Source organism: Peromyscus maniculatus, chromosome 22, assembly GCF_049852395.1.
Source record: "Peromyscus maniculatus bairdii isolate BWxNUB_F1_BW_parent chromosome 22, HU_Pman_BW_mat_3.1, whole genome shotgun sequence".
Taxonomy (NCBI): Eukaryota; Metazoa; Chordata; class Mammalia; order Rodentia; family Cricetidae; genus Peromyscus; species Peromyscus maniculatus.
Genome location: NC_134873.1, coordinates 33,011,354 through 33,028,211, shown reverse-complemented (window position 1 = coordinate 33,028,211; position 16,858 = coordinate 33,011,354). Strand labels below are relative to the sequence as shown.

The 16,858-nt window shown below is 51.7% G+C and overlaps 1 long non-coding RNA gene across 2 annotated transcripts in view; it reads right to left on the bottom strand.

The window, feature by feature from the left end:
• LOC143270316 (uncharacterized) overlaps positions 1 to 16,858 on the bottom strand; it is a 40,680-nt gene that overhangs the window by 16,121 nt on the left and 7,701 nt on the right. For both annotated transcript variants that reach the window (XR_013047457.1, XR_013047456.1), the window contains exon 2: positions 5,898 to 6,031. This is a non-coding gene — a long non-coding RNA (uncharacterized LOC143270316). The remainder of the gene's footprint in view (positions 1 to 5,897; positions 6,032 to 16,858) is intronic.

Genomic DNA, 16,858 nt, shown 5'->3' with positions numbered 1-16,858 from the left:
CAGAGCAGGGACCTAGAGGCAGGAGCTGATGCGGAGGCCATGGAGGGGTGCTGCTTACTGGCTTGCTCCCCATGGCTTGTTCAAACTGCTTTCTTACAGAACCCAGTGCCACCAGGGAAGACACCACCCACCATGGGCTGGGCCCTTCATCAATCACTAATTAGGAAATACCCTACAGGCTTGCCTATAAACCAACCTCAATGGAGACATTTTATCAGTGAAAATGGGGGTGAGGGGGTGGGAGGAGGTCCCCTCCTCTCAGAAAGGTCTAACCTATGTCAAGTTGATATACTAACTAGCATGACACCTATATAATTTTTAGACTTTGCTTATTGTACCCACCACAGGAGTCCAAACCAGTGGGTGGGCTCATCCCCTGAGTGATGTGCATATAATTAGCAAATGCCTTCAAGAACATACCATACTCCACACCTTCACCTTGACTTAAAATCTACTTTAAAGGGCTTGGGCTGCTGTTACTAAGTATAACAGATTTACTTTTTCCAGTGGGGGAGGTTGTTTGGTTGGTTTTTTGGTTGTTGTTGGTTTTTAAAGACAAGGTCTTATCATGGAGCTCTGACTGTCCTAGAACCCACCATGTAGATCAGGCTGACCTCAAACCGACAGAGATCCGTCTGCCTCTGCCTCCCATGCACCAGGATTAAAGCTGTACACCACTGTGCCTGGCTTACCTTTAGGGGCTCAGAAAACAGGATTTTTATGTAAAATAACAGAATCCATTCAAATAAATCAGATTTGCGTGTAGTTCTACTGATTTCAAAATTGAGTCTGCAGTTTTGTTTTTCTGAACACCCTTACATTTAAGAGCTCCTGCTCTGGGCTAGCCCACACATGACTGCCTTCGTCCCACAAGTAAGATGTTCTAGCACTTTTCATCGCTCACAGGTCCAGACTAAGGTCCCCAAAAAGACAGAAGGACTCACAGCTGGAGCAGAGAGAGACTTCGGAGATGCCTTGGAACTAGCACCCTTTGGCTGGGAAGTGGGAAGGTAGAGATTTTTCCCAGGTGGCCTTTGTCCTCTGCCTCTGGCACTGACCTTGTGCCCTGTGGTCTCCCTGAGACTTCCCAGAACACTCATTAACTCACTGTGCTGACTCACAAAGGCACCTTGGGGGGTTGGGGGGGCGCGATATCACAGGTCCCTTCCTGAGCCCGGTGAATCCTTTACACATGCCAATTGTGCAGAGGTAACAAGCTACCTGGAGTCTCCCAGGCTCAGCAAGCACAGGACACTGAGTCTCTCTCAGAAGCTAAGGTGTTGAGACCACGAAGGTGTCAGCATGGTAGACCCCCTCCTCATGGTCATGGAAGAAGAGAACAGGACTCACACCTCAACACAGCTCATAGTCCAGAAGACCATGTACTTCCTCATCAGGACCACCAGCCCGCAAATAATGACATGGAGATTTCTTATTAATTATGAGAGCTTGGCCTTTAGCATAGGCTTGCCCCCAACTTGCTCTTATAACTTAAATTACTCTGCTTCTATTGATCTACATTCTACCAAGAGGCTTTTTTTTAACCTCTTCTCCAAGTCCCCTGGCATCTCTCAACCTCTCTTCTTCCCAGAGTTCTCTGTCCCCCTGGAAATCTCGCCTATCCTCTCCCGCCTAGCTATTGGCCATTCGGCTCTTTAGTAGACCAATCATAGTGACACGTCTTCACACAGTGTAGAGAAATATTCCACAACAGGGAAAGGCTCTCCTAGGCCCCCGCAGTCCTGGAAAGGGGCCATTTCTTCCACAGCGTATGTCAGAAAGCAGCCAGAAGGGCGGGGCCCCAGCCCCCTGCCCAGACCCTACAGGAAAGGGCACTAGATTTCATTGCAACCCAGGCCACAAGGATATCTTGAGGACTCCACTGCGGTGGCCAGAAGCAGGAGTAAGATAGTGTGGATGGGGTCCTGAGGGGTACCCAAGGACCTCCAAAACTCAAGCACCTTTCTCTGATCGAGTGGCGTCACTTAGGCACAGACACTGAGGGAAGATGGCAGGGCCGTTGGGTAAAGATACAAGATGGTGGCTGGAGCCTGAGGCCAGGCCAGGGACTCTGCCATCTCAGGATATGTGGGGAAGGGACAGGATGGGGACATGGTGCCCTTTGACTCCCTACAGCCCAGGGGAATGAAGCCCACTGCGTATGGGAGACACGGCAGCTCAGCATCTCACAAGGAGAAACTTCCCACCCCATCACAAAGGCCCTGAAGAATGACTTCAAATCACAGACAGCACAGACGCGTGCCACCCTTAAACGGGACAGCTCCCCCCCCCCCCAAAACCTCAGCTGGTCTCACTACCTATAGGGAAAGGATCGTTAGCTAGCCTTTTTAACAGAACCCACACGCCGTCAAATAGGTCCTGGTGGCCAGGTGGATTCAGAAAATCCTCTGGGACAGAGCCAAGATGGGAGCCAACCCGTACTCCCTGTCCAGAAGACTGTGTCTTCCTCACAGCTTCTGGGGGCCCAGGAAATCAGAGCAGCTGTGGGCACTCATACGGGACTGGGAGGCACAGGCATACTTCATGACAGAGCCACCTTTTCCCACTGTCCAGTCTCTGCGAGCCTCAGTTTCCCCCACTAGAGAAGAACAAATCCTTCCCACCTCGCCAGAGACTGGTCCCCGCCCCGCCTCAGCTCACACCCTCCTCATTTAAAGTGAGGCCAAATGCCTTTTCCTAATCAGCCTCACTAGTTTCCGGTCCTGGCAGTTTCTGAAACTCGGGCTGTTTGGGACTTCCTGTCACTTTTCCCTGTGGGCCACATACCAATGGGCCGGGCAGAGAGTCAGGTCAACTCCGGGGACCCTGCACCAGCCCGGGCCGGCCACAGTAGCACAAATAGTTTAATTATTAATTCTTTCCCCGGTTGCAGCCAGCCTCCCACACACACGCGTGAGTTCCTAACCTCTTCATCTCGCCCAGCATAACTCAGCCGCCCACAGGGTGAGAGGGCCGCGTGCTTGGGTTCTGAATCACAACTTCATGGGGATTTTCGATCCTTCTGGGGCTTCCTTACCACCTCAGGGGAACCACACTTGCTTCGTATTTTGATGGCTCCCTTCGGAGGCCGCGTCTCCATTCCAACGTGTCTCCAATTCCCTTCCTTCTGGGGCCTCCTCTCTCTGTCACCCCTCAGGTCACTGGGGCCTCCTCTGTATCACGACCCTGAACAGCAGTGTTGGGCTCCCAAACCCTTGACCATCTCTAAATTACTCCCTTCCCTGGAGTGCTTAAGGAAATTGATGGTTCTCTTCCCCGCTTTGGGTACCAGGGTGCCGCAGGAATAACCATGTCCTTCATCCTCACATCTTAAGATGAGCAAACATCTTACTGTTTTATTTCCAAAGCTCCCTATTCCCCAAGGGACACCGAAGTTCAAGTCCCTCTTTGTTTTTAACACCGGTGGCCTCTGGCTCCAGTATCTGCCCCATTCTGGTCCTTCTGAAGGTCCCAGCGAGCAGAAGGGGTGTAACCCCTACCCCTGATGGCGGATGCCCCTCCATCTGCGGTACCCGCTTCTCCGGTTCTGCCTTGGCTGTGAGAGTCACCCCTCCCTCCTGAAGATCCCCTTGGCCCCATGATCTCCTTTCAAGCCCGGAGAACAGGCCGCACTCTCGACATGGCCCTGTGACTGAATGGACCCAGCACCTTCCTGTCTCCTCTGCAGCCTTCCGCACACAGGAAAGGCAAGCCTGGGCCTCTGTGGACCCTGGGCTGCTGTAACAACAGGAATCTATCTCTTCATAGTTCTGTGCTAGAACTATGTGGTCAGGATGTGCTCCAAAAGCTCAGGAGAGGGCCCTTCCTTTCCCCTGCTCAGCTCAAAGTGGGCCAGCACCCCACTGCCATCTTTGTGTGGTATGTATCCCTCCTTCCTATAAGGACACTAGTCACCTGGTTAGGGCCCAGGCATGAGATCTCATCCTATCTTGATTATATCCAGAAAAAAAGAAAAAGAAAAAACTCTGTATCCAAATAAAGCCATGTTTTCAAAGACAGAAGATTAAGACTCCAATGTGGCATGGCAGGAACACAATTGTGCTCACATCTCCAGCTGTGTGCCTTGGACACACAGCTGCACCCACTGGGTCTGGGTTCTCTGACCTCAACCCAGAGGCTCTGAAGAGGCCGAGCAAGCAGTAGGTTGGAACTGGGACAACACCCACTACAGCTTCTTTCCCATGATGCTCTCTTGCGAGGCAGTCCATGAAGCCTGGTAGCTGCTTTCTCCCTCCCTCCCTCCCTCTCTTTCTTTCTCTCTCTCCATCTCCCCCTCCCTTCCCCCCACTTCATCCCCACCCCAGTCCTGAAAACATACCACACTGAGGTGACGATATGGGGCCAAACCCTGGACTGTGCTAAGTTCTACTTTTTCTTTGGAGGAAAGGGGGGACAGCGGCAAATGATTGATGTCCCCCTATAGCTCTTTCCACCTTGTATTTTGAGACAGGGGCCCTCTGTTCAGGAACCAGGCACTCACTGAGTGTTGACTGGCCAGAACCCTGTCTCTGCCTTCCCAGGGCTGGGATTACAAATGTGCCCCCGGCTTTTTATGTGGGTGCTGGGGATCCACACTCAGGCCCTCAGGCTTGCCCAGCCAGCATTTTACTCATGGAGACATCTCCCCAGCCCCTAAGGGAATCACTGCAAACATGCTACTTTATACGATATACCACTACATAGAATATATTACATATACCAATTTCCATGAGCCTTATCAATTGTTCTAAAGCCATGGAGCGCCTCAATGGGAACCTTTTGTGGAGCCCAGGACAACAGAGTCCAAGCCCAATCACACACAGCTGTGAGCAGGCCACGCCGCCCTCTGTGCCTCAATGTCTCCTCTGTGAGGTAAGGACACACAGCTCTGGGCGGAAGCCCCTAGAGAAAGGCCACAGCAGATGCAGGGCTATTGTGTGTTCATCTCATCCCCATCAATTCTCCTGACTTCCCCTGTTCCCTGCAGTGTAAACAAAGGTAACAGGCAATTTGAGCCCAGCTTGTTTGCACTGTACAAAACTGAAGGCCTATGGAGTCGGCATGGTGGGAGACGCCAAGGCCAGAAGCGTTCTCCTCCGAGCTGGGGGGTTTGGCTCAGTCAACAAGGGGCTATTTGCTGAGTGTTATCAGAGACCTCCGAGGCTCCATAAAGCCCAGAGTTCAGCTCCCCGCCCTGAGAAGGCAGAGATCAAGGGTCTTTGAGGATCAATTACTTGGAACACAGAGGGGCTCACAGGGGCAGGACGGAGTTAAACAGAGAACATGGCTCTCTGCCGGTGCCTGCCGTCCTGTCATTTCCCCCCCTCCGCCGCCATCCTGTCCCCCAACCCCAGACTCCTCCACACTCAATCCCAATGAATCCTCCTCAGACCACTGACAGCAAGCGCGGGACTCACTAATGTGAAGTCGGACAGCTGTGAAAATGCCACCAGAGGCCGCAACTTTGAAGATGGACGGTGCATTCTGTGCTCGTGGACTCTCTCCCCTGCCCTCAGCCTCTGCAGCTGCCTGCTCTCTCCACCTCACCCTCTGCCTATCTCCAGGCCTACAGCTTTGCCTTGACCTCATCCTGACCCTGTGGCCCTCAGCAGCGTCTCTTGAAGCACAGGAGGAACACAGCTAATGAGTCCCTCATTGATATTTCATCCTCCTCCCTTGCATTGACAGATACTCTCTCCCCCAGCCCTGTGGGCCATCTATGACCCAAATGAGGATCTTGTCGGAGTCGATGAGAAGGGAAAACTGCAGAAATAGGACCCAGCATCTCCATAGGACGGTAGCCATTTGGCCAACAGGAAAAGACAGCACACTGCTCAGCAGATCTCCCTGGAAAAGGCCTCAATTTTTCACCATTGTTTTTTCACTACGGTACTCACCACTGTTCACTCAATGTCCCTCGAGGTTTGACGTTCCCTGCCTGTCCCTAGGTCACTTTAACAGTAGCAGGTCCTCTTCTCCAAGCGAGCAAGTCATGATGGCGTTTTCCAGCCTCCTTGCTGTTCTTCTCATTCTGGAGAAGGAGAAAAGGCAAAGCTCCAAATCAAAGGAGACTGATTAGCCCTAGAGCCCACTGGAGAGAGACCTGACAGAGATGTGGAAGCCGAGGCGTCCTCCGGCACAGTACAGCACATGGAGGATGCCAGTGTGTCCGTTCCCTGGAAGCCTCCAGATGAAAACTCCTCAGTGGCCATCAGTCCAAACCCCAAGGCACAGAAAGGGCCTTTGCCTCTCAGACATGTGACCCTCACCACGTGAGGTCACAGCCCTGTGAGAACATCTCCTGAAGACTAGGACATCATGAGCAATGACGGCCAGAGCACCCCTTCACCCAGTCTCCCCTGATTCTCCCTGACAAAAACAGGGGAAATGCCGTCATTTTACACAGTGTACGTATTAATAATACGTTATAGGATATACCCTTTGTATATGAATATGATATAATATGACACACTATAGATAGTATGTCTTTAAGATTTATTTATTATTTAAGTATGTATGTGTGTGCATGTGTGTATACATAAGTGCATGCACACATGCGTGCAGGTGGTCACAGAGGCCAGAAGAGGGCATCAGCTCCCCTGGAGCTGGAGGTATAGGCCACTGCGAAGGCGGGGTGCACATGGATACTGAAAAGCAAACTCTGGTCCTCTGAAAGAGCAGCAAGTGCCCTTCACCACTGAGCCATATCTCTAGCGTGTGTGTGTGTGTGTGTGTGTGTGTGTGTGTGTGTGTGTGTGTGTAATCTATGGGTATGTGTGAAAGAGTTCCTATCAGCAAAATATTACATGTGGACAGAGTATTTTTTAAGTTACGTATGTGTGTTTGGGCACAAACATGCCACAGCCTATGTGTGCAGAGGCTCTTTGTTCGTGGGGGTCTCTCGATGTGCCTGCTGCTGTACAGCGTCCTCCGGCCTCGCGGGCCACGCATGAGCTTCCTGGTGATTCTCCCGTCTCTGTCCCTCATCCCATTTTGGATACGCCGGATCACATCTGGCTTTTTATATGGGTTCTGGGTGTGGAACTCAGGCTTGAACATCTAGGGCTTTGACCCCTGAGCCATCTCCCCGGGCCACATCTAGATAATGATTTAATTAGAGGAGTGGATTTTTAACCCGGCATTTCTGATTTCAAAGGTCAGTAGGGTAGGGTCCTTTGGATCCCCCTGGAAAGGGCTCAGTGAGCCCTCAGTTTCCTCTACACTTTTCTGGGTCCCAGCTTCTGTTACCTGGCCCAGCACTGTGTTCCGGAAAGTGACTGCCAAGCTAAATGACTCCAGTGCAAATCCTGTCTCTCTGAGGCAGTGTGTCTACCACCCTATGGGTGCCCAGGCTAGACCACAAGATCAGTCCCAAGAGCTGCTCATGTCCCACACGAATAACCGGGGTCAGTTCCAAGAGAAAGGGGTCCCCGCATTCCCACAACACACACGTCAGTCGGAGTGCAGAGGAGGAGGTGGCATTGGTCTTCGGGGAACGTCCTTCCTCACCATCTTTGTGGCCCTGTCTCCTTGGGAACCAGATCCTTAGCTCCAATTCCCAAACCCACATCACAGCACCCTAGCCCCAAAGGGTACCACGAAGTACTGTGTAACCAAATGAGAACCAGGGGAAACATGACACCCACGGCAGCTGCAGATCTGCACTTGGTTGAATTCTAGACCTCTGTTTCCCCTTCTCAGGAGGCATAGGAGTTAGAGGGATGGCTCAATGGTTAGAGTCCTTGCCGCAAAGCATAATGACCAGGGTTCGGAGCCCTAGAACCCATGTAAATGCTGGGCAGGAGTGGCAGCCTGTCTGTAACTCCAGCCTCAGAAAGCAGGGACAGGGGCCAGCCAGAACAAACCGGCCAGCCAGATTATCCAAATTGGCGAGCTCAGTGTTTGCTGGGGCATCCTTGGCTCAGTGAATAAAACTGAAGGACGGTTGAGGCCAGTTCCCTAAAGCAGCCTCAGATCTCCACAAGCATGAACACATATGTGCAGATCCTTGTACATGTATCTCCACACATGCACTCACATACATGAAAATACACGTATACGCACGTGGGGAAGGACGAAAAAGATAAATGGAAATAAAACCAGACTTCAAGGCTGTACTGATCCCTGTCCACGTTTCAGTGGGCCTGTTTCCATTCCTTCCTCGGATGGACACAAAAACCTCCTTCTGTTCTTGGAGATTTTAAGTTAGGACAGTTTGTGGTGTGAGCGTGTCTGTTTAAAACCAAATGGCAGTTTCCCTTTTCCTTGACACAAAACAAAACTCAAGTGTCTGAAGGACCCGTGATGCCTCCTCGCCGAGCCTGTCAGCCAGGCAGGATGCCCCATGTAGGCAGTAGCCGTCAGCTTCTCTCCCTCAGAACCCGCTCACTGGCAGACTCTCCACCGATGATCCCCAAACCTGTTCTCGAAATCACAGGGGAACAAAACAGTATTTTCAGAGCTTAAGACACAGGAGACACACACGGCCTTGCTGTGTTCACTGTGGGAGCTGGGGAGGTCCCAGGAAGCAGGGGACCTGGAGAAACATGGCTGTGCGTCTGCACACCGCCCTCCTAGCCGGTGGGTGGCTCGCTCAGCTCCAGCTCTTTGCCGCTGCTTCAGTGGACCAGATTTTCTCGATTCATAACAAAAGGTCTGCTTGGGATCAGGCCTGTTTCCCACCATCTCTATGCAAACCAGCAACACTCCCCGTGTACATTAACATTTCAAGGCGCCTCTTCTTAAGGGTGGCCAGAAAGGCCCCTCTCAGTGGGCAAAATCTGCTTTGCCCCCCTCGTGACATCTGTTCTAACTAAACAGAAAGAAGTCTAAATAATGCCGGGGTGCCCTTGGATTTACACACTCCTGGCCCTTCGGACAGGGCCCCCAGCCCACACCTGTAAGTGTTTCCTCCTTTCCAAACACTGAGCGGATTCAAAAATTCCACAGAACTCAAGAAGCGATCCCGACCATGTCGCTTAAATTTTAATTGTCCTTTTCATGATTTCTTAACCACAGTTTTGATTAGGGCTAGACCTCACAAAATCGGGTCTTTTAAACTTCGACAACAACAGAATTTTAACCGCTGATGCGTTTTCCCCCGACCCCCACGCCCCCCTGCCGCACCCCCAGCTAATTTTGCTTTCGGAAACAAGGAAATCAAAGCAATTTGGTTAGGCCACTGAAATATGTCTACAGACAGCGAAGAGCCGGCCAGCGGCAGAACATAGAAGAAAAGAGTAGGCCGTGGATGTCAGGGCCCCTCCCACCATCTGTGCCCAGGCTCAGGGCTCTCTTACATTGGTCATCCCTGAACAAAGCTGGAGGCAGATTCCAGCCGGCTCCCCATTCACTATTCATTGAGGGGCCCATCCACTCCATATGCATTCAGCCCACTGCTGTGTTAAATCAGTGCCTACTCGGGGATTGACATGGTAATGGAGTCATGGTCAGCTCCCTGAAAAGCCCCCCAGAGGTATGCTCCTTTCTGACAAATCCACCCTTTCACCCCGTTGAGGCCTGGAAATTATCTCATAACACGGCAACATCTGTGCGCAGGATCCCCGACACTGGAGCCGAGCCTGCTTATTCCTGGGCTGTGCCTCCCACACCGGCTCACACGGAGTGAGGCCAGGGCCCAGCACTCCTGGGGTGTAGTCCACTAGCCCCACGGCCCCCCCTCCCGCTCCTTCTCATATCCTTTGTGTCCTCCCGTGGGATCCTTGCGCTGCACCCCAATGCTTGGATGCTACAACGGGACCTTTCCCTGCTCATTCTCAGATGTTAAAGGTGGAAGGCAGAGCTAACTCACATCCTAGATCTACACTTGCTAACAGAAAATCTTAAAATTACCCCAGCAGGGAAAGCCAAGCCAAGGGGGAAAAAAGTGGGGGGTAGCTAATGAATTTTTCTCAGACTCCAGCAAATAGCATTTGCTCAACCAATAAGTAAGTGTATTTGAACTTAATTTAACTGGCCCAGGTCAATAAAATGCTTCTTGGGAAAGCAGCAGGGGCGGACAGGGTCTCTAGACCAGCTTTATTGGCGTCGACTATGTGCTCCGTCCGATACAATGATTTCATGTAATTTAGCTTGACATTTACAAACTCTTGTTGGGGGGTGGGGATGGAGATTTCTGGGTTCCATTTGCTATCACTTCACCTGACTCTGACTCTGCACACGGGAACGGGGGGGGGGGGGGGGGGATAAATGTCACATTGGTTACCAGCAGCTGCCTTGCAAGCGGGTGTCAAATGTGCCTGCCTGGGCATTCTCAGCTGGCCAAAGAATGTATGTGCCGGTTCTTCCCAAAGGCGCCCAAGAAGCCGGTATGGTTCGGATGTGAGACACTCCCAGAGGGCGGGTCCTGTGTCTGAACACTTGGTCCCTAACTGATGAAACTGTTTGGGGAATTTAAAGGATCCTTGAGGTGTAGAACCTCCCCCAAAAGGAAGCTAGCCACTCAGGCTAGACCTTGGGTCTAGCCTGGCCCCAGTTCTGACCAGTCTCTCTTCTGTGTTAGCCTCTCGTGACAAGAAGCTGTCTCACCGTCCTGGCTACAGAGCCCCCGCCACCACACGCACCCAGAATGTATCCCTCCAACCATGAGCCAAAATATACCCTTACTCCTGGAAGTTGTTTCTACGAGGTCTCTCATATAGCATCTAGAAAATACAGAAGTCACACCTGCCCTGCAGGGAAACAGAGACAAGACCACGGAGAAGCCAGCTTTCCCGGAGACTGTCTCTTCCATCCTTCAACGTCTCGCTCAGAGTGACTTCAGAGACTTCTTGGATCGCAGCCACACTTGTGCTCGCCTGCCCTTCCCCCTCAGGATGGACAGGCCACCAGCCTGAGCTCCTCTCTGTCCACTCCTGTCTACAGAGCTTGGGATCACAGACTCTGGGGTCCCATGGCCTCTCTCCAGCCTGATCTGTCTGAGCACTTCTCCGTGGAGCTGTGGGTCAGGTATGAAGCAAGTAATTTCCTTCTCTTAATTGAAGTCCCAAGCCCCAGTACCTCAGAGTATAACCTGATCTGAAGATAGAGTTTGCACAGGGGCAGTCGAGTTAAAGTGAGGTTCCCCAGGGTGGCCCCAATCCACCTGACCTATATCCTTGTAAGAAGGGGGAAATTTTGACACAAATATGCTAAAGGGATAAAGCTGTGAGGGAAGACAGCCAGCTGAGGAGAGAGGCCTGGACCGGTCCTTCCTCCCGTTCCTCAAAGCAGCAACCATATACACACTTGGCCTCCCACTTTGGACTCCAGAACCACAGGGCAATGCGTTCCTGATCTATAACCCACACAGTTTGAGGTACTTTGCAGCAGTACCTCCAGAAAGGTAATGTAAATGCAAGGTCTGTAGGGCAAAGGGGTCTATCTACCTGGCCTGGGCCCCACCTTCTCAGCCCCATCCCAGTTGCCTAGCAGCCCAGACATCCCTGTTCAAAGACGTGGTTCCACATCCAGGGCCTAAGCAGCTTTCCTCCTTGGTGCAGACAGGCAGGCCATGACCCCACTGCTGTGCACAGATCGACCCAAGACGCCACTTTCAGAGAGGCGTGAGAAGATGACTTTGAGTTGAGGACTGAGTATCACGGGCCACTCACAAACTCTTTGAGATGGTAGATGGTCCAGAGGTAGGAAGAGGAAGGATGTGGACCAGAGACCCCAGGAACTTTGTGAATATCACACCCCACATCCCAAGAAGAGTTGAAAGCAATGTGTCTAGAATAGTACCTTCATTCCTCAGTTTCCCCAACAATCTGTCTCCACGGGCCTGTCATCTCATTAAAACAGTCTTTCCTCACATCAACCTGCCCTCGGCTAAGCGCTCTCTCCTGAAACGATCAGAGTATTGTTCTCTTCCTTTTACGAATGCCTCTCCAGAAGCCCAGTTTCCAGTCCATGCCCACCGTCACATCAAAAAAGCTATTTATTCCTTAACGGCCGAGGCGAGAAAAACTGGAAGTGTTCACAGGTACCTGGGCTGCGGCTTCCACTGGCCTCTTCACAGCAAGTGTGAAGTGTGTGTTTGTGTGTGTCTGTCTGTCTGTAAGAGAGAGAGAGCATGTGTCTGTATATGTATGTATACCTGTGTGTGCACTGCACATGTGTCTGTGTGTGTGTCTGTGCACACATATGTGTGTTTGTGTGTGTACATAGGTACATTATGTACACACACTGGTCACTTGGGGAGAACATTCCACAGCATCATCTCTTCTTTCTCCATTGGTATCTACTCCAACCCCAGCATTCAGGATCTCCAGTACCTCCTTATGCTCCCAACATCCTCACCTCAGGGCCTCTGGCCCTTCCTGCTGGCCTCCTCCCTGTGGACAGGTGTTTCCCAGCAAATCCACTACTCTCCTATTCATCCAGACGCCCCAGCTGGCTAACAGGTCTTTGGTGGAGGAACCGGGCAGTGTGGTGTCTTCAGTCTGCCCCGAGCCCTCTCTCCCCCCCTCCCCTACAGCCCCTGCTCCTCTGCCTTGCCCTTCCTCAGTCTCCCAAACTTCCTGTTGGAGCAGTCACCTTTACACTCTTCCCTGGCCCGCAAGGCCAACAGAGACCCGACCCGTAATCCTCAGAACCGCAGAAGGACCTATGGAAGTCCCCAGGACACACATGACATGGGCATGCCACACCTGCAGCCAGGGACTTTTTCTAGACTCACAATCATGAATACCGTCAAAATCAATTCCAATTTTCTGGGTTTTGTTTGGTTTGGCTGTTTTTTTTTTTGTTTGTTTGTTGTTTGTTTTGTTTGTTTTTTTTCCTTTTTTTTTTTTTTTTTTTGTATTTGTTCTGTTTGCGGTGCTGGGGATCCGATGCAGAGTTTCACACACGCTAGGCAAATGCTCTAATACTCAACTCCACCCCAGACTATTAACTCCACTCACGACACGGATGACTTCGGACCATATTCTAAGAGAACTAGGCGAAGTACAGCAGCCAACTTTGAAGAGTTTGAAGTGAGGACTGTACCAGGCCAGGGGTCAGGGCCGGGGTCAAAGTGAGCGCAGTGGGCAGAAAGATGGGGGGTGCCCCGGGGAGGAATTGTCAGAAAGGCTTTTCAGTGAGGGGGAGCATTTGAGTGGGCCCTTGAGGGGGGAGATTTTCCATGCAGAGAGTGAGAGGGGGTGAAGCCAGGAGACAGCCACCAAAGCCATGCAGGCCTCCGGCTGAGCCACTGAGAGCACTTTTCGAAGGAGTCTGCCCTTTCTAACGTTGGCACTGGCAGCTGCATGCAGGAGTGGAGTGAGCTTTGAGAGCGCCAAAGCCTTGAATGCAGACTCTACAGTGGCGCCCAAGTGATTAGGATAAATCACGTTCTAATGAAATATGGTAAGAAATCGAAACCAATCCACGCTGAACGATACTCTTCACCGTTCTGTGTATGGGTGTTTTGGCTACCTGCACGTCTGTGCACCACATTCCCACAGTGCCCACGGAAGTCAGAAGAGGGCACTGGATCCCTTAGAACTTAGAGATGGTCATGAGCTACCCAGTGGGTGCTGGGAATTGGACCAGTCCTCTGGAAGGTCAGCCAGGGCTCCTAACCACGGAGCCATCTCTCCAACCCTCTATACACAGTTTTTAAAGTTTTTAAACAATGTTCCTAGATTTTTGCTTTCTGGTTTACTTTCCCCCCGAAAAATGCAGCCTTTGGCCGTTTCACGGTGTGAGTTTTGAGATATTTGCTTTTTAACCCCTTTGCTGCTTTGCGAATGGTAATCTCCTTGATTTTGTTTCTGGGAGAGATGAAAGACGGTATTCCTGCCCCAGCATCCACAGCTCCCTCGTTCCTGTCTGTGTCCCTCCACGGCTCTGTCCCCCTCACCTCCCACAAAATGAAAACACCTCAGCTGAACCTTTCGACTCGGGAGCTGGAAACGCTCTTGCATGGAATCCTGCTCAGTGACCCCCGTTTCCTCTGTGACCTCGGGCCCTGCCCAAAGCCTGGGCCACTGACTGAGCACCAGCCTGGACTGAGCCACTGACTGAGCACCAGCCTGGACTGAGCGGATGCCTGTGCATCCTGCAGGAAGTTGCCGTGCGGCTGGAGGCGCCAATTGCGAAGGGGTCAGGCTCTAGGGAAGCTGGACAGTACTGGCCTGGGTAACCCGGGCCGTGAAAGGAAGGTGTGTGCAGAGCAATCTGGTCATTAGTGGCATTACTGAGGATTTCCAAGGAAAGAGAGGCGGTGACTTGGATACTCCAGGGATTTAATTAAAGGCACGGTCTGAGTAGCCAGTCACTGGGCCAGTGCCAGCAGCAGGGCCGCTCTAGGTTCTATCCACAGTTCTCCTTACTGAACTGCCAACAGGGGCCTGGGTCAGCATCAAGGTGCCTTCTCAGCCATTTTAAATAAAGTTTCTTCAGTCTTATCAAAGAAGCTGCAAACTTATGCTCAGGGTGGAGGGAAGGCTTCCAACATCCGCTAATCTCCAACATGACTTTCCACATGTTCTTAGCAATTTGCAAAGCTCTGTAAACGTGAGCTAGCTCCGTCTGGCAGGCCTCAGGCAATCCCACAACATAAAAAAAAAGAAGAAGCCACTTTAAAGAGGAAGAATTTCTGCGAGGTGAGAGAGGCCCCCGGTCTGTCATTTGCTGTGTTATCTGGGGACCCTGCGGCAGCCACTGTGGCTGGCCACACAGACGGGTTGATTTGCTTTCAGAGTCAGTCACTCACCCAAGCAAGCCAGGAACCCCGGGACATCCATTCAAAGCTCACAGATGCCCGCCAAAGCAGAATGGAGGAGAAAGGCTCGGGCGGAAGGGTTTCTCCCTTCCCTGACCCTGAAACGGACCCGACCGTAGCCCGGTGGGCTACAGTCAAAGACTCAGACAAAACCACAGAAGGGTGAGGCAAACGGTCACTGTTTCCATGGTACAGTAGAGAGCCAGCTCACTTGGGGTCACAAAGTAACAATGGACAGCGACCAGTTTGCCCCCTTCCCGAAGTCCACGTGGAACCCCGGTGTCTCCCCTGAAACACAGGTTGGAGCTCTGACCTGACCTGACCCTCTCCTATCTCCCACATACTGTGATGCTGGGGTCCCTCACCATGGCCTTTCTTCACCCCCGAGGTGCTCCATCCAGAGGCTATAGGGAGCCCTCCAAATAGGGAGCCACAGCGAATCTGACGTTGTCACTAACCTGTCCCAAATCAGCCACTGAAGACCCACGGGAAACACCCCTCCCAGGGGGCAGGGGAGCACAGCTCCAACCCCTCAGGACGTGGCCTGGTCTGAAGCCCCTACCTTAATGTCTACAGGAACAGTTAGACCAGGAGGGCGAGGCTTGCCACAGCTTCAAATGCACACCCTCGACCTCCCTGCCCACTTGAACTAGCACTTGACACTCAGATAGTCAACAGTGCCAGCCTCCAAAGGCCGTCGTGAGGAAGGAATGCATGGGGACGCACCAGCATGGTCCCCGACACACTCAACCACCATGACCGTAACTGTCCCGACACCAGCTCCTGAGACCCCGAAGTCTTAGTTCCTGGTCTCATGCTTCCCAAGCTGGGCTGACACCCTGCTCTGGCCCCCTGTCTCTTGAAATCCACCCCCCTGTATTACGATGTATTTTTGTGTCATCTGCCTCACTGATAAAACAAGGTTCCTAAGCTGCCGTCTGGGCAGCTGCCACAGATCTGATGTTCAAATCATATCAATGAATGACGGGAATGAGTGGATGTGTGCGTCTATCCCGTGGTACACGCTCGGCTGTTTATTGCCAAGCCTCTTGTCTGTTTTAAAGATGTATTTTATTATTAATTATGTGGAAGGGTATGTGTGTGAGAGAGAGAGGCTATGTGTATGTGAGAGAGAAAGAGAAAGACTGTGTATGTGGGTGTGTAAGAGAGAGACTGTGTGTGTGTGTATAAGAGAGAAAGAGAGAGGTGTGTGTGTCTATGTATGTGTCTGTGCATGTCTGTGTGTCTGTGCATGTTTGTGTGTGTCTGTGTGTGTATGTCTGTGTGTATGTGTGTCTGTGCATGTTTGTGTGTATCTGTGTGTGTATATGTCTGTGTGTATGTGTGTCTGTGTATGTGTGTCTGTGTATGTATGTCTGTGTATGTGTGTCTGGGGGGGCTGTCTGTGTGTGGGTGTGAGTGTGTCTGTGTGTGGGTGTGTCTATGTGTATATGTGTCTGTGTGGGGTGTGTGTGGGTGTGTCTATGTGGGGGGGTATGGGTGTGTCTGTGTATGTGTATCTGTGTGTGTGCATGTGTCTGTGGTGGGGGTGGGGGTGTGTCTGTGTATGTGTGCCTGTGTGGGGTGTGTGTGGGTGTGTGGGTGTGTCTATGTGTGTGTGTGTGTGTGTGTGTGTGTCTGTGTGTGTGTGTTTGTGTGTGTGTCTGTGTATGTGTATGTCTGTGTGTGTGTGTGAGTGTGTGTGTGTCTGTGTGTATCTGTCTGTGTATGTGTATGTCTGTGAGTTTGTGTGTGTGTCTGTGTATGTGTATGTCTCTGTGTGTCTGTGTGTGGGTGTCTGTGTGGGGTGTGTATGTCTATGTGTGTATCTGTCTGTGTGTGTGTGTGAGTGTGTCTGTGTGTCTGTATGTGTATGTCTGTGTGTATCTGTGTGTGTGTATGTGTGTGTGTGTGTGTGTGTGTGTGTGTGTGTGTGTGTGTGTCTGTGGTGCGGTATGTGCATTATCAGTGGCAGTCAGAAGAGAACGCTGGGTCCCCTGGAGCTGCAGTCACAGACGGCCATTCCTGGACACAGGTGCTGGAACCAAGCTCCATTCTCCCCAAGAGAAGTACAGGCTCTTAGAGGCGGGGCCATCGCTCCTGCTCACAAAGACCTCTTCAAGCAGTGACATTAACCCATCCCTATGG